Source organism: Myxine glutinosa, chromosome 6 (genome assembly GCF_964187855.1).
Source record: "Myxine glutinosa chromosome 6, kmMyxGlut1.1, whole genome shotgun sequence".
In the NCBI taxonomy this organism is placed as follows: Eukaryota; Metazoa; Chordata; class Myxini; order Myxiniformes; family Myxinidae; genus Myxine; species Myxine glutinosa.
Window position 1 is genome coordinate 190,510,784 of NC_136266.1, and position 23,776 is coordinate 190,534,559.

Sequence of the window (23,776 nt, forward strand, 5' to 3'; positions counted from 1 at the left end):
TGCAATTGCATAGAGTGGTTGATCAACGGTCAGAACTGGAACTTGTCCGGGGTTTACTAGTTCTGTCGCCTGCTTGATTAAATTCATTCCATGCTTCACCATCGCCAATGTGTGAGCACTCTCGCGGAACAGAGGTAGCAGTCCTGTAATTGCAGGTGGCCGAGGGACTTCAACCTGCAGATTTGCCATGTATGCTGACCAGGAGATATTATCTTCACTCTCAAGACCTTCCTTCTCCTGCAGACTTTGTACAAACGAAAGCCACTGACTTTCTTTGTCCTGTATTCCGGAGGACACACTTGGAGTGGATGGACCTTTTGGTTTTCTTGGAATGGGATTATTAGTTGGAAATGTTTCAGGAGGCACATCACTGTAAGATGCAGGAAGGGCGGCTATGGTTTTGGAGCGCTGTTTGTTCTCATTCTCAGTGACATTCTCATGATTTCGAATGCTGCCACTTTTGTCATGTGAAACATGTTGTGTCAGTGATAACGCGGTTCCATGAAATGAACTTTGTGCTGATGCTGATGATGGGTTGTGATCTATGTTGTCTAGGTTGCCTGTTGTGAATATTCCACTTCGCAATTTTGTTGGACACACAACGCCGTCATGTTTGTATATTTCTATGACTCTGTTGGCCTCATCTGTGGATACCTCCAGTATGCGATCATAGGAAACACACAAACCATGTTGAAAAAGAACGTCAACGAGATCCCGTTTCCTTGTTTTGCTATGAATGAGAAGACCCAGGTAAAGTGGCAGTGATGTTTCACGTTTCAAATTGTGACGTACTGCTGTAGTTTCCAACCTTCCTCGTTTCATAGTGTTGAATGTTACAAGTTGAGTTAAGGATTGCACAGAGACGCCTCCCTTGTTGTTTGCGTTTTGTTTTTGTATGTTTGTACCAGCAAGAATCATTTCCATCAACGCTGCCAATGATGGTGGTGAGTTGTTATATGATTCGTTAACTAGGGATCCATTGAATTGGTATTGCTTTTGCAAAATATCTTTGCGCACAATCTGGGCAGCTCTCATGAGAATGACCGCGTCGTTGTCAGAGCTTTGTCTACAAGCATGCAATAAAGCTTCACCAATGTCCTCTTTGAATGACAGTGCCACTTCATGGTTGCTCTTATGTGCCTCAAGTTGCGGAAGGTGTCTGAGAAGCTTGTCCTTAAGGTGAGTTGAATTAATCCTCTTTGAGATATCACCTCCCAGTTGTGCCAGACATTCTGTATAAAGCTTTGTGAGATCGGCTAACTTGAAAGTGTAACTGTCATCTGTACACTTCATTTCTTCCAAATAGGCTATCAATTCGGCCAAAGCTACTGATTCTGGTGGCATATTTTCACTTGAACTGGCTTCCTCATTCTTTCTTACAAATGATCTGTATCGAGTGTGGAGAACAGTCATGCACTTCTTGTGATAAACAGCATCTGATGCCGTCATATCACCTACAGACAATCTCGCCAGGAGTTTTGTATCCCTCAATTCTGTTGCCATCAATCGAACATTGGAATCTACATTTTTTGTTGCTGCTCTGTGGACTATTTCTTCATTACTGATAATGCTATCACAAAAGAAACATGTGCTAGCAGTACTCTGTTCAACGGATGGAGATTTGAAACTTGTTCTGAGTCTTTTCTTAACAGGCGAGTAAGTTTCTTCACCAAGTTTAAGGTCTGAACTTTGCTTTCTTTCCCTTGATTCAGCCCTGGCCACACGAGAGCTGCTGCACTGCACATAACAGTTTTTGTGCCATTTGGCAGCATGCACAGCTAGGGTTTCTGCAATACCGCAACCATCATCTAGTCGGGAAATGTTTATCCCGCAAGGCAAGGCACCTAAATCATTCAATGCCTTGAGATTTTGAGCAAGATTCTCGTAGACGTCTAGACACGACTGATTGCTGCCCTTACGTGCATCTCTTAGTGGTTCATTTTCAGAACGTTTCTGGCAAAGAGCGCAAATGTTCCAGTCTGTTGGCATTGGAATTGTTGACGATGTTTTCTTTGATTTCGGCATTGGATCTGAAAGAGAAAAAACATTAAAAAAATAAATTATTGGAATGTCATGTGAATGTTCAGTTCCGGCAGAAAGTGTTAAATTTCACATACAGGGGTATTTTGGGGCGCTGAATTTCCCAAATTTCTACTGCCTTCGACAAAATTACAAACCCATCAGTAGATTTGAGATGCAACAATTTTCCAGTTATCATAATAATGCGCAAATGATTTAACATTATGACATTACCGTACACTGTGCTATTAAAGCAATGAAAACATCGATGTTTGTCTTGGCGGCCATATTGGAATTTAAAATGGCGGCCATACCGTTTGTCAGACATTTCAAATTATTGCATTATTGAACTCAGCATGTCAACATACCCTTGTGTACCAAATTTCAGCGCCACAGGTCATTTAGAACCCAAGATAGGGAATTTCAACATTTCGTCTTGGCGGCCATATTGGAATTCAAGATGGCGGCCGGTCCATTGGTTAGATCTCTTGGATCCGCCAATTTTTGAAATCAGCGCCCCAAAATACCCCTGTATGCGAAATTTCACACTTTCTGCCGGAAATGAACATCTTTTTCACATATCTGCCCCACTATTATATATCTTATCACTTATATATCTTATCACTTATATCATATCACTTATATATCTTATCACTTATATACTTATATAACCATAAGGGAGACTATCAATTCCATTTTCTAAAATAAACCTCTTATCATCAAAAGCCCCCAATGCTTTCTTATTCACCTCTTCTGAATATAATTGATGTTTATAACTTCTTATTCCATTAATCTTTCTAAACTCTTCTTTCTTTGTTGTTAAACAGTTATAATAATCCTTAAAGTTTATTGTTTCTTTAATGACATTTTTCTTTATACCTTTTAACTTCTTATCAGTCTTTTCAACGTTATTCACAATGTATTTATAAGCATAAGCCTTCGACCTCAATCCCACAAATTCACTCATAACATTTCCTCCCAATTCATCCTTGAACTTTCCAATCACCTTTTTATTTTTAGAAGAGAACAACTCACTCTCTGGACTGTAATTACTTGTATCATAGATATTAATGTCCTTTTTCATGTCTGAATAAACATCATCAGTATTAATTTTCAAAATAAAACTATCAGTATCCATATACAACAATGACACATTATCCTTATACTTTGATTTTAGATTAATATAAAAGTAACATCCATTAATGACTTTGACAAGTCAAGAATTGATGTTCCAATGTAAATAGGTTTGTCCATTTCAATACTCTCTTTAACCAAATGGATCGCACAAAAGTTCTCAGTAAAGACCTCAGCTCTAGTAAAACTCGGTCTATTAATTAATTTTGATGCTTGTTCCCAAGATGTTGCTTGTCTGATATTTTGTCTTTTCCTCACATTCTCCATGGTCCACATTATTCATCCACATTATTCATCAATTTATAAAAGTCTTTCTCAAAATCTGTTTTTGACTCTGTTCTTCTTTGTGTATTAAAATCAATGTACCCCTTTAACCAATGACTTTGATTGAACTTTAGAACCCTGTGGATCTTCTCTACTCTTAGACCTTTTGATAAATATTGTCGCAAATTTCTTTGGTGTAGTACATAATTTATCTTGTTATATAATGTAGTAAGTAATTTTTCTGTTGATTCACCTATATCAAACGATCGTTGATAATCACTCAACCATTCTTTCTTTGGTCTTTCTTTCTCACAAGCAAATGGAAGATCTTTATGTTTGATATGAAGTTCTTCAGGATATTTTAAATCGACCTCAAAATAATAACCAACCTTTGAATCATCCAATTATTTTTGTGTAGAGATACATACATCTTGTAAAACCTTTGTGTAGTCTTTTTCCTTTACCCATCTTAGTTTCCCATAAGAAAGAGCTTGAGACATTGCCCAGCCATACAAGTTGTTTGCATCATAGTACATCAAGTAAGAACTCTCTTTCGTTGAATCATAATTTGGAAGATATTTGTTATTTGCTTTTGCGTATCTGCTCGAGCAGACTTGTGAAATTCCACCTCTTTTTGCCTTTTCAATCATCAAAAGCATATCAACATCGGTTATCAAATCCAAAGCTTGTTTTGTCATTTTCAACATCGCGCTCCAAGCCAATCCAGGTGCTGTGTAGTAGTGAGCAGGATCCAATCCATATCCAGTGCGACAAACAGATCTAAAGGCTTCAAATACATCGGCCAATAAAAGCACATCAGTTTTGAGATACAAATCGTGATACTCGCCAAGATTCTTGATGTTATATTTTTCCCAAACATTTTGTGCGTGTACATAATCTTTATCAGATATATGACTGTTGTTTAATTTGTTTTCGAAATTTTCTTTTAAAGGAAGTTGTGTTTCATTGAATCTCTCAAATGAGTCCATATAGTCATAGGGGTAAATTCCCTTTTGTGTTAGAAAATCTTTATCTGAAAAATACTCTGAAAGACATGGAAACTCTTTTAGATTTTGAACCAAGTTAGCCAATGGACTTGCCATGAATTTAAATGTATCAAGAAATCTGATATGAGTAATAGGAGATGTGTGAATTGTTTTTGTGAATGAAATGTATTTCTGATCCATGTTAGGAATTGCTGAAATGTGTCCAGATGTCTTTGAAAGTTCATTAATAAATAGATGCGTATCATAATGAACGTTGTTATGAAGAAAAACAGGAATGAAAGAGGGGAGTTTATAATTAATATTACAACTTTGATGAGCCGGACCTCTATATTTACCAGTGAGATGACAATGATCTCTAACCTTTAGACCTTCACCAATTTTTTCCTCACAAATATGACAAACATTGTTTTTTCTAAATTCCCTTTTCTGTTCACTCGTCAAGGACATTTGTTTATTGGTTTCTCTCATTATCTTGGTTAATCGGACACAGTCTTTTTCTAGTCGTTTCACAAACTCCTCTGGGGTATTTGAGCCTCTATACTCCTCTAACTTGTTATATTTATCACCAACGGATGATTTGATATAATAACAAAAACCGCAAGGAGTATGTTTTTGATATTTATTTGTGTATGATTCTTTTGGATCTGGAGAAGCAGTATCTATTTTTTCTAGAATACTTTCAAAATCAGCATATATAACAAATGGATGTTTGATCTTTTTCTTTTCATCTTTGAATGTGATCTTTGAGCCTTGTTTAGGCATATTGATTACCGTTGATTTATGTTCACCACAATAATTTGAATGTTTATCTAATCTTTCTTGTGTATGGAAGAAGTTAAGACAATGCAAACAAATATATATTTTATTTGTTCTTTTACATACTTGTGGTTTTATTAATTTAGCAATATCTTTGATGTATGTATAATGTGAATTTTCCTCTGAATTAAAATATAGAAGATTAATATGAGTTTGTTTACAATTGTCAGAAAGCTTTAAAACCTGAATGCTGTTTGTTTCTGTTAGACCATAAACATTAACTGATAAATTATTTATCTTTTCAAATTTAGGAATATCATTTAAAGCCATAGGAAACTTTAGATCTTTCTTATTTAATGTATTCTCATATTTTTTATAATGAGATACTCTTTCATCATGAAAATGTGGAGGATGTAAGTGTGCTAGAATAGACCAGAGAAAACATTTATTGTCTTTATTTTTGATATTGATAACTGCTTTTCTATTTTTGATAACACTGGGTAAATCAATGTAGGAAGAAGCTTTTAGAGGATCTGATTTAAGAATATGAATGTCTATGTAAATAATTTTTCCTATATTGAATCCACTTCCTACGATTGAATTGTCCACATCTTGCTCTTGTTTAATAAGTTCATCATAGACTCCTGATGTTTTAAAATCTTGATATGAAGATATAAAGTGTGGCTCAGTTCTCATGTATGGTGTATCTATAACTCCTTCGTCCTTTGTCATTTCTAATTTTACTCCCATATAAAATTTAAGTGTTTTCATTTCTTTTAGTGTTTTTTCAATCAACGTTTGAACAGCAGGTTTAACTATTTCTACAGCATCAACTATAGACTCTGGTTCAGGAGGTTTGAAGTTAAAGACTCTTATTTTAATATGTCCTTTGAATGCACCATCAGAGTTTTTAGTTGTGATAAAATTTGATAAATGTAGAATTGTTTTAAGATGTATTTCGAAGCCTTTCTTGAGGATATTTTTATTACATGCAGAACAGTGTTTTGTTTCCTTCTGAATAGGAGATAGTAGGTGAAGTAGATTAAATGTGTGTTTGTTAGTTTTAAGGTGTCTTTTGTATTGTTTATATTCTTGTTCACAAACGTCGCAATACGTTGCTTTGATCATATTTATTTATATAGTAAAATTATACTTAAAACAAAGTGCCTTTTTTAGAGGCTTTTTTAAAGATTAAACTGTGCTTAAAGTAAAACATCTTTGAGCTTTTCAACTCGTTGTATGTATATAACTTTACTTAAAGTAAAACATCTTTGAGCTTTTCAACTCGTTTTATGTAGATAACTTTACTTAAAGTAAAACACCTTTGAGCTTTTCAACTCGTTTTATGTATATAACTTTACTTAAAGTAAAACACCTTTGAGCTTTTCAACTCGTTTTATGTGTATAACTTTACTTAAAGTAAAGCGTCTATGTATTAGCCAGAAAGTTTAGATACTCGAGTTCATCAATTTCAATTTCACTGTCTGAGTCATCAATAAAGCTACTCTCATAACTATCATTTGAACACAAACTATTAGTATCATAACTATCTTCAGATTCTAGACTCTCAGTATCATAACTCTCAGAGTATTGACTGTTAATATCACTCATTTACATACCATTAAACTTCCATCAATATCTATATATTTTCTTTCATTAGAACTGATAACCACAATATTTTTTACATTAAATGTTATTTTCAAATAATCTCTAATAATCAGAGTACGGATTGATAGTTCACCACTAATATTCATATTATTAATTTCACCCACATCTTTGGGTCTATTAAAGAATATACAAATGCTTCCTCTAGAATCGTTGATGGTCTTATCATTCATTTTCAAAGCTTCTTTATCAATGACCTTTTCAAGCTTTGAGTAAATTGTTAGTAGTAGTGGAGAAACTTTTTGTCAAATTTACTTTAATAGAGTTATTAATCAACATAGCTTGTCCCGTAAATTTAATAAAAGGACACATGTTATTCTCCACTATGGGTTTAATCCAAAAATTTCCATATTTATCTTTGTTCAATTTAACATCTTTGACATATTTTTCTATATCTTCCACCGAAGTAGAGATTGATTGAAATTTGTCTTTTGTGTTTTGAAACATTGTATTTATTATCTAATAAACTTGCGTTTAGTTTAAGTAAAGTTATATACATAAAACGAGTTGAAAAGCTCAAAGGTGTTTTACTTTAAGCACAGTTTCATCTTTAAAAAAGCCTCTAAAAAAGGCACTTTGTTTTAAGTATAATTTTACTTTATAAATATGATAAATTCTGAAGGATATTTAGAATTTCCAGACTCTCCATATGATAATTTAGAAATCTGCCACCATTGTGGTAGAATAGGGCTTAATAATGAGGGTTCATATAAACAATGTATTTTCTGTGATTTAATTTTAATTAATGAGAATAAAAAATATAGAAAAATATATAACTCTTTTAAATTAGAACCAAAAATGAATTACTTTACAAGATTAATAAGAGAGATTAATGTTAAGTATTATGGTGATAACACACCATTTCTTACAAGGGAAGAGACTATTTGTATTGAGGAAATGTATAAGGGTTTAATGATATTTATTATTCAAAATAATTTTAATGGAAATGTTAATACAAGATACTATATAAACAAAATAATGGATTATTTTGAAATTAAACCTGAACTCAGGATAAAATATAGAGTTTCTCAAAAAACTCAAAAAAAGTTAGATGACTTGTTTTCCAAATATATAAATGAATGATTTTTTACCCGTTTGGGAAAATAAGATAAAATTTAATAACCATAAAAATCTTCCAAATTCATTGAGATATCTAATAGTCGGTTCAAGCGGATGTGGAAAAACCTGTTTGCTCTTAAAGATGCTCCTCAGCCCTAATTTTTTAGATTATGATAATTTAATAATTTTTACAAAGTCAAGTTTTCAACCCGAGTATCAACTACTCTCACAGGGTTTTAATGCGGGTCTTAAAAAGGAAGACATTATAGGTTTATTTAAACTTCAAAACAAACTAAATGATTATAATATTGAAGATATAATACAATTATTTTGTGATATACAGAAATCAAAACCGAAACCAAAACCCATAACTTGTATTCTCAGTGATAATACGGATGATATACCTTCACCCCAAGATTTAGATAAATCAAAAAAGAACCTCGTTATCTTTGATGATTGTGTTAATGAGAGAAACCAAACAGTAATGGATAGCTACTATACAAGAGGGAGACATTCTTCTTGTAATTGTATTTATCTTAGTCAGTCATATTTTCAACTCCCTCGGCGCTCAATAAGAAACAATGCTAATACTTTTTTTTTTTTAAGTTAAATTCAATAGATACAAATAATTTTTGGAGAGATAATTGTTCTACATTATGTAGTAAGAAGGAATTTGAAAATTATATGAAACACACGATTGGAAAATATAAATATATTGTTGTGAAACAAGATGAGATACTAAATGATATTTTTCAATAAATAAATACAGAAAATGAATACCAAAGAAAGAGTAAGAAAGTTTAAAGAACATCAAGAGTTGGTTTCAAAAGTTGTAAAGCAACAGGAAGACATAAAGAAGAAAAGGAGACAGAAACTAACTGGTGAAGAAGCCTTTGAAAGAAAACAAGAGAAATTTTTTAAACCACTTTTAAAAACTCAACAAACGATTTCACCTACAGTTCCCAAGGTAGAATTTACTCCGAAAAAATTTCAAATGCTCAAAGATTTTAGTCAAATGACAGCAAGAACTTGGAGAATTAGAATATGATGATGAAGGATTATTTCGGCATCTTGAGAAGGTAAATAAACTTTCCAATTATATTGTAGAAGCTCTTCAAAACAATGACTATTTGAAGGGTTTAAAAACCAGAGCAGGTCTCATTCCAACAGAAGAACCAGCACAGTTCCATCTTGTGAAAGAACAGTTATTGATATTTAATGATAAATTGGTTTAAATTGATAAATTAATGTTTCTTCAAACAAAAGATGGACATGCTAATTCACCTTATTTTGATGAACCGCTTGATATGGAAAGAGAGGAAGATAGAGAGTATATTGAGTTGCTAAACGCACTTGATTATGGAGTTTCTGTTGCTGGTAAAAGTAAGAAGAATGAGAAGGAGAAACATATTATTGATGCTTTAAGTAAGCTTGGTTCGGGTGTTAGTTTTCTTCCAAATGACCCATCACAATTAGTTAATAGGTTATTATTGTTGTTAGGTAGTAAGAAGGCTGGAAACAACAATTGTTTTAATGAAGCATCCGCCATTTTAGATCAGTTGATGAATATGAAAATAATTAATAAATGTCAATACAAATATATTTTATTAGATATTAAATAAGATGAGAAGCACAATTCTTAGTTTTAATTTCACCACGAGTGATTACACAGCTTCATTCCCTTACCCACTACAACTTGACCCCACAAAAGAATATGAGGCATCTTTATTGTCGATGGAAACTTATAATACCTTGTTTAATATCACAGAGAAAAACAACAAGTTTAGTTATAATCCAGGAAGTGGATATAAAACTATAACCGTTTCACCCGGAGCTTACGAGATTTCTCAAATATCTTCAGAAGTCTCTCGCCTTATGAAAGAACAAGGTGATGAACCAAAAAATATTGTAATAGATATTCAAAAACACACTTCAAAATCAACTATTAAACTTAAAAATAATTATAAAGTTGATTTCACGATTGGAAATTCGTTCAGAGAGCTATTGAGTTTCTCTTCAAAAAAGATTGAAACTAACGGGACGTCTTACAGTGATAATGTCATTCAAATATCCTCCGGTATAAATTCAGTATTAATTCATTGTGATTTGATTGATGGTGCTTATAACGATGGAATAAGAACAAATACAATATTTTCATTCAGCGCATACTCAACCCTGATTGGTTATAAATTTAATATGGAACCAAAAAATCTTGTCTATTTACCTGTGTCAGGAAAAACCATATACAGAGTAAATTTTAGGATAACCGACCAAGATAATCGTATGATATCCTTTAATGATGAAATTATATCCATCAGAATTCACCTACGTGAAGTTTTTCAATAAATAAATAATGGTTATTGTGAGAAAACACGAGTTGGGAAAATATAAAATAATTACAGGGGATGGGATGTTCCTTTCACCATACTATAAGGGTGAAGGTATGTTTCTTGGTAGAGGATACTATAAACCAAAGAGACAACGGGGTGTGGGACATCAATTTAGAAATAAAGGAGATGGGATAATTGATACTCTAATGGGTATTGGTTCAACCATCCTTAAACATAAAGACCTAATTGGTTCAAATGCTTCAGCCGTGGGCTCAGTTGCGGGTGCTATAAAGAGTATAAAAGATGCTCAAAAGGAGTCTCATAAATTAAAAGCAATCAAAGAAATTAAAAAAGGTAAAACTCAACTATCTTCACAAGAACGACAAAAAATCATTAAAATACTTGGGTCAGGGTTTCAACAATTTTAATGCTATATAAATACAAGTATGGAAGCGATTGATAGTATCTATCATTTGGATGATACGATTATCATTTCAAACTCCACCAAAAAGGAAGACTATTTTAATGTAAATGCTATAACAGGAACAGACTGGAATTCAAACGGAACAAAAAGTTTTGAAATAAATAATCAACAAACTTACTTGAATATAGCTGATAGTTTCTTGCTGTGTAAATTTAAATTCACTAAGGCTGCGAATAATACTAATGCTACACTCGTAAATGATTTCTTCTGGAAAATGTTTGATAGTGTCCACCTGTATATTGGAACACAAGAGGTTGAAGCGGTTGATTATGTCTCTGCTACATCTGAAATGATGAAATTTACACTATATTCGTTTAGTGATAGAATGGGTAAGGGAGCTGTTGAAGGTTTTATTCCTGATATGTCAACGGGTACAAACGCAGACCCTGGTTATAGTCAAAGGAAGGCAATGTATAATGATGACGCAAAAGCAGAGAATAGTTTTACCGTAGCAGTACCTCTCAAAGGTATATTTGGATTTTGTGATTATGACAAAGTTTTGTATGGTCTTAAAATTAGATTTCAACTACAAAGGAATGATAATGTAAATAGGTTGCTTTTTGGGGTTGAAAATGCTTTTGGTGAAAATAATAAATTTGTTATTAATGATATGTGTTGGTATATTAGTGAATATACTCCAAATCTTAAAACGGAAGAGATGTTGAATAGAAGACTTAACTCAAAGAAACCGCTAAATGTATCATACCTTAAAAGAAGATGTCAACACGTTAAACTGGAACACACTACCTACACTTGGAATTTAGGTGTTCTGGAAGGAAAACCACGATACCTATGGCTCATTTTTAAGAAACCAGATGGAGATGAAGGTACTGATAAGAATAATGCGCTGAGTGATAATGCTAAGGTGAAACAACTTCGGGTTTCTCTTGATTGCACATTTTACCCCCGAGATAGATTGGAAATTGATTGGGGAAAAAATGATTATGCGGAAGCCTACAAGTCTTACCAAAAGGTGTGTGAAAGCAATGGTAATAATGAACCTATTTTGGATATGGTTGCATTTCAAAAACTTTATACAATCTACGCAATTGACCTGAGTTCTCAAAAGGAAACTATAAAGTCGAATAGAGTGGATACTTCTCTATACATTGAAAGAGGAGAGAATGAAGAAGTTGATGTCTATTGTTTGCTTTTGGAGGAAACAGAATTACAGATTAATACAGATAATGGTGTTATGATTAATATCACATAGGTTTTTTCTCATAAATAAATGGTTGGGGTATATGTTAATCAAATCAATCTTAATAAATTAACATCTCGTATTCAAAATCAAAAGCCTTGTATTATTAATGTTAATACAATTCAAAGAAAAGGAGCAGTAAGAATTGATGTTTTACTCACAAGAGAGCAGGTGAAAACACTAAATGATGTTGGATCACTTAAAATTAAAATGACGAAACCTATGTTAAATAAATATTCAATAGACGAGTCAAGAGGAGGATTTCTCCCGTTTCTAATTCCTTTATTTGCTGGTTTAAGTGCGGCGGGAGCATTGACTGGTGGTATTTCAGCAGCGGTAAAAACTGCGAACGAAAGGAAGGCACAGCTAAAAGCTCAAAAAGAATTGGAAAGACATAACAAGGAGTTGGAGAAACAAATTAGTGGAAGTGGTGTAATTGTAGATTTTGCTCAAAAACTTGAAAGTCTACCTGATAAAGCTAGATTGTTGGTTGGAGATATGCTTTCCTCTATCGCTCAAGCGGGTGTTAAACTAACTAAAAGGGGTAATGGATTGTATCTTTCTCATAAATAAATGAATAAATGGTTTAAACAATTTGGAAAGAATACAATGTCAAATATTGAACTAGCTAAGTATTGTAAAAAACTAAAAATTGATAATGTGGTTATTTGTATGAGAGATGAATTAATACATATAAATAAGAATACAAAGAATATTATTATGAATTTAGACACACAGAATGGTTCTCATTGGGTTTGTATTCATAATAGTCAGGATAAATATTATTTTGATAGTTATGGTATGCCACCACCTGTTGAAGTAATACAATTCTTACAGAATGGTGTTTATGAAACATTTCAAGTTCAAGAAATTAATTCTAAATGTTGTGGTCAATTATGTTTATATGTATTATTTCAACTCAACAATAACGAAAATTTTTATGATATCATTTTTAATCTAATATAAATGACTTATGTTGGTAAAGATGGTTCTATCTTTGGAAAATCCTCTCAGGATATTGATTTATCAAATTATTATACAAAGGCATAGGCTGAACGACAAAAATATAGTATAAGTAAAAATATTAATATGAAGAATACTTATAAATTAATCAATTATCCAAACCCTACAGATGCGAATGACTTAATTAGATTCAGTGATTTATCACAATATATATTTTTAAATAAAACAGCACGTTTTGTTAAACAAGTAAAATTTACAACCACAACACCTGGTTATACTGACCATACACCTTTCCTCATTGAATTTAACTACCTGCTTACAATTGAATTTTATAAAGAACGACATATAGTTAATATGCGAATTAATAAATGGGGGTATGATATGCCTGATTTAGGGTATAATTGGTATTTTTCAATAAACTTAGAAGACCTACATGATTTGAATCAGTCTCGTAAAGAAGAATATTATCCGCTTGGCGAGGATAAGGATTTATGTGGAAGTACAATTAGTAAACAACAAATACATGATTTTAAGAAAAGAAAAATATATGATAGTATGGCGATGGTTAGCATGACAAAGAAGGAAGATAATGAGATAAGGATAGAAAGCCGAGGAATACAAACCGATTTGGTAGTGGGAAGATGGGGTGGTATTACCTGTCATAATATTAATCTCACATATATTTCTGATACATAAATGGCAGGAAGAAGACTACAAGAGAATTATAATTTTTGTATTCAAGGATACCTACAAGAAAAGGGTGCTCGGTATTACATACCTTATGATGTGGAGCATATACATGGGAATTTTATCATTAAAAACTGGCCTTATACTGATATTGTTAAACCCACAAATAGAGACTTGTTTAAAGTGTTAAATAAAAATGAACTTCTCAAAGTTATGAAATATAAAACTCTTTTAGAAATCGTCAACAAATCTTATTGGTATCCTATTATGAGAAAAATAATTATAGATACAAGAATATCTCAAAATCCAGATGAGTATATGTATAATATTCTTTGGGGCTCAAACTCAAGGGTAGCAAGGGATGAGGAAGGAGTTGAAGAAGAGAAGGAGGAAAGAGAGAAGGAGGAGAAGGAGGAAATGGAGAAAAAGGAGAAGGAGGAGAGGGAGAAAAAGGAGAAGGAGGAAAGAGAGAAAAAGGAGAAGGAGGAAAGGGAGAAAAAGGAGAAGGAGGAAAGGGAGAAAAAGGAGAAGGAGGAAAGGGAGAAAAAGGAGCAGGAGGAGAGGGAGAAAAAGGAGAAGGAGGAGAAGGATGAAAGGGAGAAAAAGGAGAAGGAGGAGAGGGAGGATGATGTTGGTGTTATTGACTTTAGTTAGTTTTATTTGTAAATAAATGGAGGAGAGAGTGAAGGCATTCCTAAGGATTCTTTATGTTTTAAAAATCAAGATAGAAATGTATATGTTGAAAACCCAAAAGGCTTTGGCACTATGTAGGACGTTTTCTCATAAATAAATATGAGTTATTGTCTCAAATGTAAAAAGAAAACTAAATCTAAAAATATCTCCTTTGTTAAAGCTAAAAATAATAGAGTTTATCAAAAAGGAATATGTCAAGTGTGTGGCTCTAAAAAGTGCCAATTCATCTCTCCTAAAAGTGGAGGAGACATACAAAAGTTTTTGTCAGGAAGTAAATTTACAACAACTGGAATTCCAGGGGAACTACATCTACCTGGATATTCTTTCTGTGGTCCTGGAACAAACCTGGATAAAAGATTAGATGACGCTGACAATCCTAAACCTTGGTCTAAACCTACAAATAGGGTTGACGAAGTGTGTATGAAGCATGATATTGCTTATGGGAAAACCACTACGTTGACTGAAAAACATAAAGCCGACAGAGAAATGTTGTATAATTTGTCTTTGATACAAAATCCAACGTTGAGAGAGAAAGTTGATAGGTTTATTGTGAGAAATTTGATAAATGCTAAATTGAAACTTGGCCTTGGTTATTCACCCTCAAAAAACTATTAGGCTCTAATGATGTCATCAACACTGAGGAGTTTTTGGCTGATGAATTACATAAACCTATAATTACAAAGTTTACAAGAAGGAAAGTTTATTCAAAAGACACAGACCACATCTGGTCCGCTGATTTAATTGAATTGAATAAGGATAGGGGATACAAGTATGCTTTAACTGTTATTGATTTGAGGAGTAGATATGCCTGGGTTGTTCCTTTAAAAAATAAAAAGGGTGATACTTTAATGTTAGCCTTCCAACAAATATTTAATAAAAGTAAAAGGAAACCAAAGAAATTATGGACTGATGAGGGAACAGAGTTCTATTACAAAATATTTATGAAATTTCTAAAGGGGGAGGGTACTAAATTATACAGCACCTTTAATGAAGGAAAAGCAGTTGTTATTGAGTGTTTTAATCGTACTTTAAAAGAGAAATTATATAAAAAATTTACACAACTCGATTCTCAACAATGGGTGTATTTTATTCAGGATATTGTAGATAATTACAATAATACAGTTCATTCATCAACAAAATCAAAACCATCGGAAACATTTACAAAATTAGAATATGAAAAGGAGATTAATTTGAGAAAGCCCAAGTTCAAATTTGGTGATATTGTAAGAATATACAAATGGAAAAGTCATTTTGAGAAAGGTTATACAAAGAGATGGACTAATGAATTATTCAAAATCGTTGATGTAATGGATACTATGCCTCTCACTTACAAATTATATGATATGAATTGGGAAGAAATCTTGGGTTCATTTTACTCACAAGAATTACAAAAAACAAAACTGATAATTCATTAAACAACAACCATCCATACTTTCATCCACCCAGATTAGCTAATTTAATTAGTAGTAATAAAAAAAATTAAATAAATAAATAAAAATCATAAGCCACACCCACACAGACCCCACCCACAAACCGCGCCCACACAGACCCCGCCCACAGACCCCGCCCACACAGACCACACCCACACAGACCACGCCCACACAGACCACACCCACACAGACCACACCCACACAGACCACACCCACACAGACCACACCCACACAGACCACACCCATCATCCCCCACCCCTGTGCGCCCCCACCCTTGATCCCCCCCTCATCCCACCCCCACCTTCCCCACACACACAAGGGGAGGGGAGGGGTGGGATGAGGGGGGGATCAAGGGTGGGGGATTGCCACTTCCCATCTTTTTTCCTTTATTCTCTTTTTATAATTAAGAATTAAAAAATTGTATACAAAGCAAATATAATCTTCCATAAATACAGTTTCTTCCAAGGCATCATGAGGTATAAATACAGTTTCTTCCAAGGCAGTCCAACAGAATGTTGTCTCCCATGTTGGCTTCACCAACACCTTCACACCTATTGGCTGTTTGGCCAATGGTGATAAAAATTGCATTGGTTGTGTCTGCAAGGCACAAAAGGGATGTTAAATTAAGTCAACTAACAACAGTACCCGCCCATATCCCAAATATCACACACAAATCCATTAGATCATCATTATCAAATCACATCGAAGCAGTATCTTACTATAATTCACCAAACACACACATACACACATTGTAAGATGGAAATTTTAAACTCACATGGGCAAGAAATGAGTTGACACTCCTCCCAACTATCATCTCTGCTATTGATCTATCATCATCCTTCGGAACTCCAGGTAATTCTGTAAGGGGTTCATTCAGATCCTCCCTTTGTTGGTGATAATCATTGGTTTCATCATCAAAGTTCATGTTGTTTGGTTGGCTTTTAATGCTGAAATAAAACAAACAGTTGACATTTAAATACCAACTCACTGGTGATATCAAAATCGCAAGACAGTATCCAAGTATCAACCAAACCGTTTAATAACACACATACACACAGTATCAAAGTTTGTGAAGAATTAATCATATATCTTACCTCTCACATAACATCCCAAACAAGGTGTTTAATTCGTTGTCAGTCATTTGTTCATTTGTAGAGACAGCTTTGGGTAATATTAATGAGTGAGAGAGGCTGTTCAAACATTCAACCATCTCATTATGGAGACCCCTCCGAACTTCAGTGAATTCTTTAAGCATTTCATTCAAATCCTCCCTTTGTTGGTGATAATCATTGGCTTCATTTTCAACATCAATCACCAGCTTTGATAAAGATAGACTGGAAAAAGAGAAAAAACAATAAATATTGAGAGGCTGTTAATGATGTTCCATATAAGACAATGAATAATTAATCGTGAGAACAAAAAAACTTACCTGTCTTCTGATAAAGCTTCATCCTCCATCCTCCAGAGAAACATAACGTGTGTTTAAAAAAGCAAGTGTGGTTAGAGCCTTTATAGGCAAGGCTGAGTCATTGGCAAGGCTGAGTCATTTCCTGTGCCACGTTGGCAACTGGCTCAACAAAAGATGATGCAATGTTTCGCCATAAATGACAGAACCAAGTATGAGCCAGACTAAAGAGTGGAGGTGAGAAGGATTATAGGTTCATAAAGGAAGAAAATCATAGGTTCATAAGGCTAGAAGGATTATAGGTTCATAAGGTGAGAAGGATTATAGGTTCTTAAGGCGAGAAGGATTTATAGGTTCATAAGGTGAGAAGGATTATAGGTTCATAGAGGGAGAAATAGAGGTGTTTATGATTTTTGAAAAAGACAGGGGGGTAAATGACATTAGATAGGGATTTCCCATGTTAAACGGAGGTGTCCCAGAAGCAACATTTATCACCTACTCACAAGTGCAAAAAGTGGTTTTTCCACACTAATACAAGTGCAAAAGTGGTTTCCTGCACCAACACAAATGCGAAAAGTGGTTTTTCAACAATAACACAAGTGCGAAAAGTGGTTTTTCAACACTATCACAAGTGAAAAAAGTGTTTTTTCCACACTAATACAAGTGCAAAAGTGGTTTCCTGCACCAACACAAGTGCGAAAAGTGGTTTTTCAACACTAACACAAGTGCGAAAAGTGGTTTTTCAACACTAACACAAGTGCGAAAAGTGGTTTTTCCACACTAATACAAGTGCAAAAGTGGTTTCCTGCACCAACACAAGTGCGAAAAGTGGTTTTTCAACACTAACACAAGTGCGAAAAGTGGTTTTTCAACACTATCACAAGTGCAAAAAGTGTTTTTTCCACACTAATACAAGTGCAAAAGTGGTTTCCTGCACCAACACAAGTGCGAAAAGTGGTTTTTCAACACTAACACATGTGCGAAAAGTGGTTTTTCAACACTAACACAAGTGCGAAAAGTGGTTTTTCAACACTAACACAAGTGCAAAAAGTGGTTTCCTGCACCAACACAAGTGCGAAAAGTGGTTTTTCAACACTATCACAAGTGCAAAAAGTGGTTTTTCCACACTAATACAAGTGCAAAAGTGGTTTCCTGCACCAACACAAGTGCGAAAAGTGGTTTTTCAACACTAACACAAGTGCAAAAAGTGGTTTTTCAACACTAATACAAGTGCAAAAGTGGTTTCCTGCACCAACACAAGTGCAAAAAGTGGTTTTTCAACACTAACACAAGTGCGAAAAGTGGTTTTTCAACACTAACACAAGTGCGAAAAGTGGTTTTTCAACAATATCACAAGTGCAAAAAGTGTTTTTACCACACGAATACAAGTGCGAAAGTGGTTTCCTGCACCAACACAAGTGCGAAAAGTGGTTTTTCAACACTAACACAAGTGCGAAAAGTGGTTTTTCAACACTAACACAAGTGCGAAAAGTGGTTTTTCCACACTAATACAAGTGCAAAAGTGGTTTCCTGCACCAACACAAGTGCGAAAAGTGGTTTTTCAACACTAACACAAGTGTGAAAAGTGGTTTTTCAACACTAACACAAGTGCGAAAAGTGTTTTTTCCACACTAATACAAGTGCAAAAGTGGTTTCCTGCACCAACACAAGTGCGAAAAGTGGTTTTTCAACACTAACACAAGTGCGAAAAGTGGTTTTTCAACACTAACACAAGTGCGAAAAGTGGTTTTTCAACACTAACACAAGTGCGAAAAGAGGTTTTTCCACACTAATACAAGTGCAAAAGTGGTTTCCTGCACCAACACAAGTGCGAAAAGTGGTTTTTCAACACTAACACAAGTGCGAAAAGTGGTTTTTCAACACAAACACAAGTGCGAAAAGTGGTTTTTCCACACTAATACAAGTGCAAAAGTGGTTTCCTGCACTAACACAAGTGCGAAAAGTGGTTTTTCAACACTAACACAAGTGCGAAAAGTGGTTTTTCAACACTAACACAAGTGCGAAAAGTGGTTTTTCCACACTAATGCAAGTGCAAAAGTGGTTTCCTCCACCAACACAAGTGCGAAAAGTGGTTTTTCAACACTAACACAAGTGCGAAAAGTGGTTTTTCAACACTAACACAAGTGCGAAAAGTGGTTTTTCCACACTAATACAAGTGCAAAAGTGGTTTCCTGCACCAACACAAGTGCGAAAAGTGGTTTTTCAACACTAACACAAGTGCGAAAAGTGGTTTTTCAACACTAACACAAGTGCGAAAAGTGGTTTTTCTACACTATTACAAGTGCAAAAGTGGTTTCCTGCACCAACACAAGTGCGAAAGGTGGTTTTTCAACACTAACACAAGTGTGAAAAGTGGTTTTTCAACACTAACACAAGTGCGAAAAGTGGTTTTTCAACACTAACACAAGTGCGAAAAGTGGTTTTTCAACACTATCACAAGTGCAAAAAGTGTTTTTTCCACACTAATACAAGTGCAATAGAAGTTTCCTGCACCAACACAAGTGCGAAAAGTGTTTTTTCAACACTAACACAAGTGCGAAAAGTGGTTTTTCAACACCAACACAAGTGCGAAAAGTGGTTTTTCCACACTAATACAAGTGCAAAAGTGGTTTCCTGCACCAACACAAGTGCGAAAAGTGGTTTCTCAACACTAACACAAGTGCGAAAAGTGGTTTTTCAACACTAACACAAGTGCAAAAAGTGGTTTTTCAACACTAACACAAGGGCGAAAAGTGGTTTTTCCACACTAATACAAGTGCAAAAGTGGTTTCCTGCACCAACACAAGTGCGAAAAGTGGTTTTTCAACACTAACACAAGTGCGAAAAGTGGTTTTTCAACATTAACACAAGTGCGAAAAGTGGTTTTTCAACACTATCACAAGTGCAAAAAGTGTTTTTTCCACACTAATACAAGTGCAAAAGTGGTTTCCTGCACCAACACAAGTGCGAAAAGTGGTTTTTCAACACTAATACAAGTGCAAAAGTGGTTTCCTGCACCAACACAAGTGCGAAAAGTGGTTTTTCAACACTAACACAAGTGCGAAAAGTGGTTTTTCAACACTATCACAAGTGCAAAAAGTGTTTTTTACCACACTAATACAAGTGCAAAAGTGGTTTCCTGCACCAACACAAGTGCGAAAAGTGGTTTTTCAACACTAACACAAGTGCGAAAAGTGGTTTTTCAACACTAACGCAAGTGCGAAAAGTGGTTTTTCCACACTAATACAAGTGCGAAAAGTGGTTTTTCAACACTAACACAAGTGCGAAAATTGGTTTTTCAACTCTAACACAAGTGCGAAAAGTGGTTTTTCCACACTAATACAAGTGCAAAAGTGGTTTCCTGCACCAACACAAGTGCGAAAAGTGGTTTTTCAACACTAACACAAGTGTGAAAAGTGGTTTTTCAACACTAACACAAGTGCGAAAAGTGTTTTTTCATCACTAATACAAGTGCAAAAGTGGTTTCCTGCACCAACACAAGTGCGAAAAGTGGTTTTTCAACACTAACACAAGTGCGAAAAGTGGTTTTTCAACACTAACACAAATGCGAAAAGTGGTTTTTCAACACTAACACAAGTGCGAAAAGAGGTTTTTCCACACTAATACAAGTGCAAAAGTGGTTTCCTGCACCAACACAAGTGCGAAAAGTGGTTTTTCAACACTAACACAAGTGCGAAAAGTGGTTTTTCAACACAAACACAAGTGCGAAAAGTGGTTTTTCCACACTAATACAAGTGCAAAAGTGGTTTCCTGCACTAACACAAGTGCGAAAAGTGGTTTTTCAATACTAACACAAGTGCGAAAAGTGGTTTTTCAACACTAACACAAGTGCGAAAAGTGGTTTTTCCACACTAATGCAAGTGCAAAAGTGGTTTCCTCCACCAACACAAGTGCGAAAAGTGGTTTTTCAACACTAACACAAGTGCGAAAAGTGGTTTTTCAACAATAACACAAGTGCGAAAAGTGTTTTTACCACACTAATACAAGTGCAAAAGTGGTTTCCTGCACCAACACAAGTGCGAAAAGTGGTTTTTCAACACTAACACAAGTGCGAAAAGTGGTTTTTCAACACTAACACAAGTGCGAAAAGTGGTTTTTCCACACTAATACAAGTGCAAAAGTGGTTTCCTGCACCAACACAAGTGCGAAAAGTGGTTTTTCAACACTAACACAAGTGCGAAAAGTGGTTTTTCAACACTAACACAAGTGCGAAAAGTGGTTTTTCAACACTATCACAAGTGCAAAAAGTGTTTTTTCCACACTAATACAAGTGCAAAAGTGGTTTCCTGCACCAACACAAGTGGGAAAAGTGGTTTTTCAACACTAACACAAGTGCGGAAAGTGGTTTTTCAACACTAACACAAGTGCGAAAAGTGGTTTTTCCACACTAATACAAGTGCAAAAGTGGTTTCCTGCACCAACACAAGTGGGAAAAGTGGTTTTTCAACACTAACACAAGTGCGAAAAGTGGTTTTTCAACACTAACACAAGTGCGAAAAGTGGTTTTTCAACACTATCACAAGTGCAAAAAGTGTTTTTTCCACACTAATACAAGTGCAATAGTAGTTTCCTGCACCAACACAAGTGCGAAAAGTGGTTTTTCAACACTAACACAAGTGCGAAAAGTGGTTTTTCAACACCAACACAAGTGTGAAAAGTGGTTTTTCCACACTAATACAAGTGCAAAAGTGGTTTCCTGCACCAACACAAGTGCGAAAAGTGGTTTCTCAACACTAACACAAGTGCGAAAAGTGGTTTTTCAACACTAACACAAGTGCAAAAAGTGGTTTTTCAACACTAACACAAGTGCGAAAAGTGGTTTTTCCACACTAATACAAGTGCAAAAGTGGTTTCCTGCACCAACACAAGTGCGAAAAGTGGTTTTTCAACACTAACACAAGTGCGAAATGTGGTTTTTCAACACTAACACAAGTGCGAAAAGTGGTTTTTCAACACTATCACAAGTGCAAAAAGTGTTTTTTCCACACTAATACAAGTGCAAAAGTGGTTTCCTGCACCAACACAAGTGCGAAAAGTGGTTTTTCAACACTAATACAAGTGCAAAAGTGGTTTCCTGCACCAACACAAGTGCGAAAAGTGGTTTTTCAACACTAACACAAGTGCGAAAAGTGGTTTTTCAACACTAACATAAGTGCGAAAAGTGGTTTTTCAACACTATCACAAGTGCAAAAAGTGTTTTTACCACACTAATACAAGTGCAAAAGTGGTTTCCTGCACCAACACAAGTGCGAAAAGTGGTTTTTCAACACTAACACAAGTGCGAAAAGTGGTTTTTCATCACTAACGCAAGTGCGAAAAGTGGTTTTTCCACACTAATACAAGTGCAAAAGTGGTTTCCTGCACCAACACAAGTGCGAAAAGTGGTTTTTCAACACTAACATAAGTGCGAAAAGTGGTTTTTCAACACTAACACAAGTGCGAAAAGTGTTTTTTCCACACTATTACAAGTGCAAAAGTGGTTTCCTGCACCAACACAAGTGCGAAAAGTGGTTTTTTAACACTAACACAAGTGCAAAAAGTGGTTTTTCAACACTAACACAAGTGCGAAAAGTGGTTTTTCAACACTAACACAAGTGCGAAAAGTGGTTTTTCCACACTAATACAAGTGCAAAAGTGGTTTCCTGCACCAACACAAGTGCGAAAAGTGGTTTTTCAACACTAACACAAGTGCGAAAAGTGGTTTTTCAACACAAACACAAGTGCGAAAAGTGGTTTTTCCACACTAATTCAAGTGCAAAAGTGGTTTCCTCCACCAACACAAGTGCGAAAAGTGGTTTTTCAACACTAACACAAGTGCGAAAAGTGGTTTTTCCACACTAATACAAGTGCAAAAGTGTTTTCCTGCACCAACACAAGTGCGAAAAGTGGTTTTTCAACACTAACACAAGTGCAAAAAGTGGTTTTTCAACACTAACACAAGTGCGAAAAGTGGTTTTTCAACACGAACACAAGTGCGAAAAGTGGTTTTTCAACACTATCACAAGTGCAAAAAGTGTTTTTTCCACACTAATACAAGTGCAATAGTAGTTTCCTGCACCAACACAAGTGCGAAAAGTGGTTTTTCAACACTAACACAAGTGCCAAAAGTGGTTTTTCCACACTAATACAAGTGCAAAAGTGGTGTCCTGCACCAACACAAGTGCGAAAAGTGATTTTTCAACACTAACACAAGTGCGAAAAGTGGTTTTTCAACACTAACACAAGTGCAAAAAGTGGTTTTTCAACACTAACACAAGTGCGAAAAGTGGTTTTTTCACACTAATACAAGTGCAAAAGTGGTTTCCTGCACCAACACAAGTGCGAAAAGTGTTTTTTCTACACAAACACAAGTGCGAAAAGTGGTTTTTCAACACAAACACAAGTGCGAAAAGTGGTTTTTCCACACTAATACAAGTGCAAAAGTGGTTTCCTGCACTAACACAAGTGCGAAAAGTGGTTTTTCAACACTACACAAGTGCGAAAAGTGGTTTTTCAACACTAACACAAGTGCGAAAAGTGGTTTTTCCACACTAATGCAAGTGCAAAAGTGGTTTCCTCCACCAACACAAGTGCGAAAAGTGGTTTTTCAACACTAACACAAGTGCAAAAAGTGGTTTTTCAACAATAACACAAGTGCGAAAAGTGTTTTTACCACACT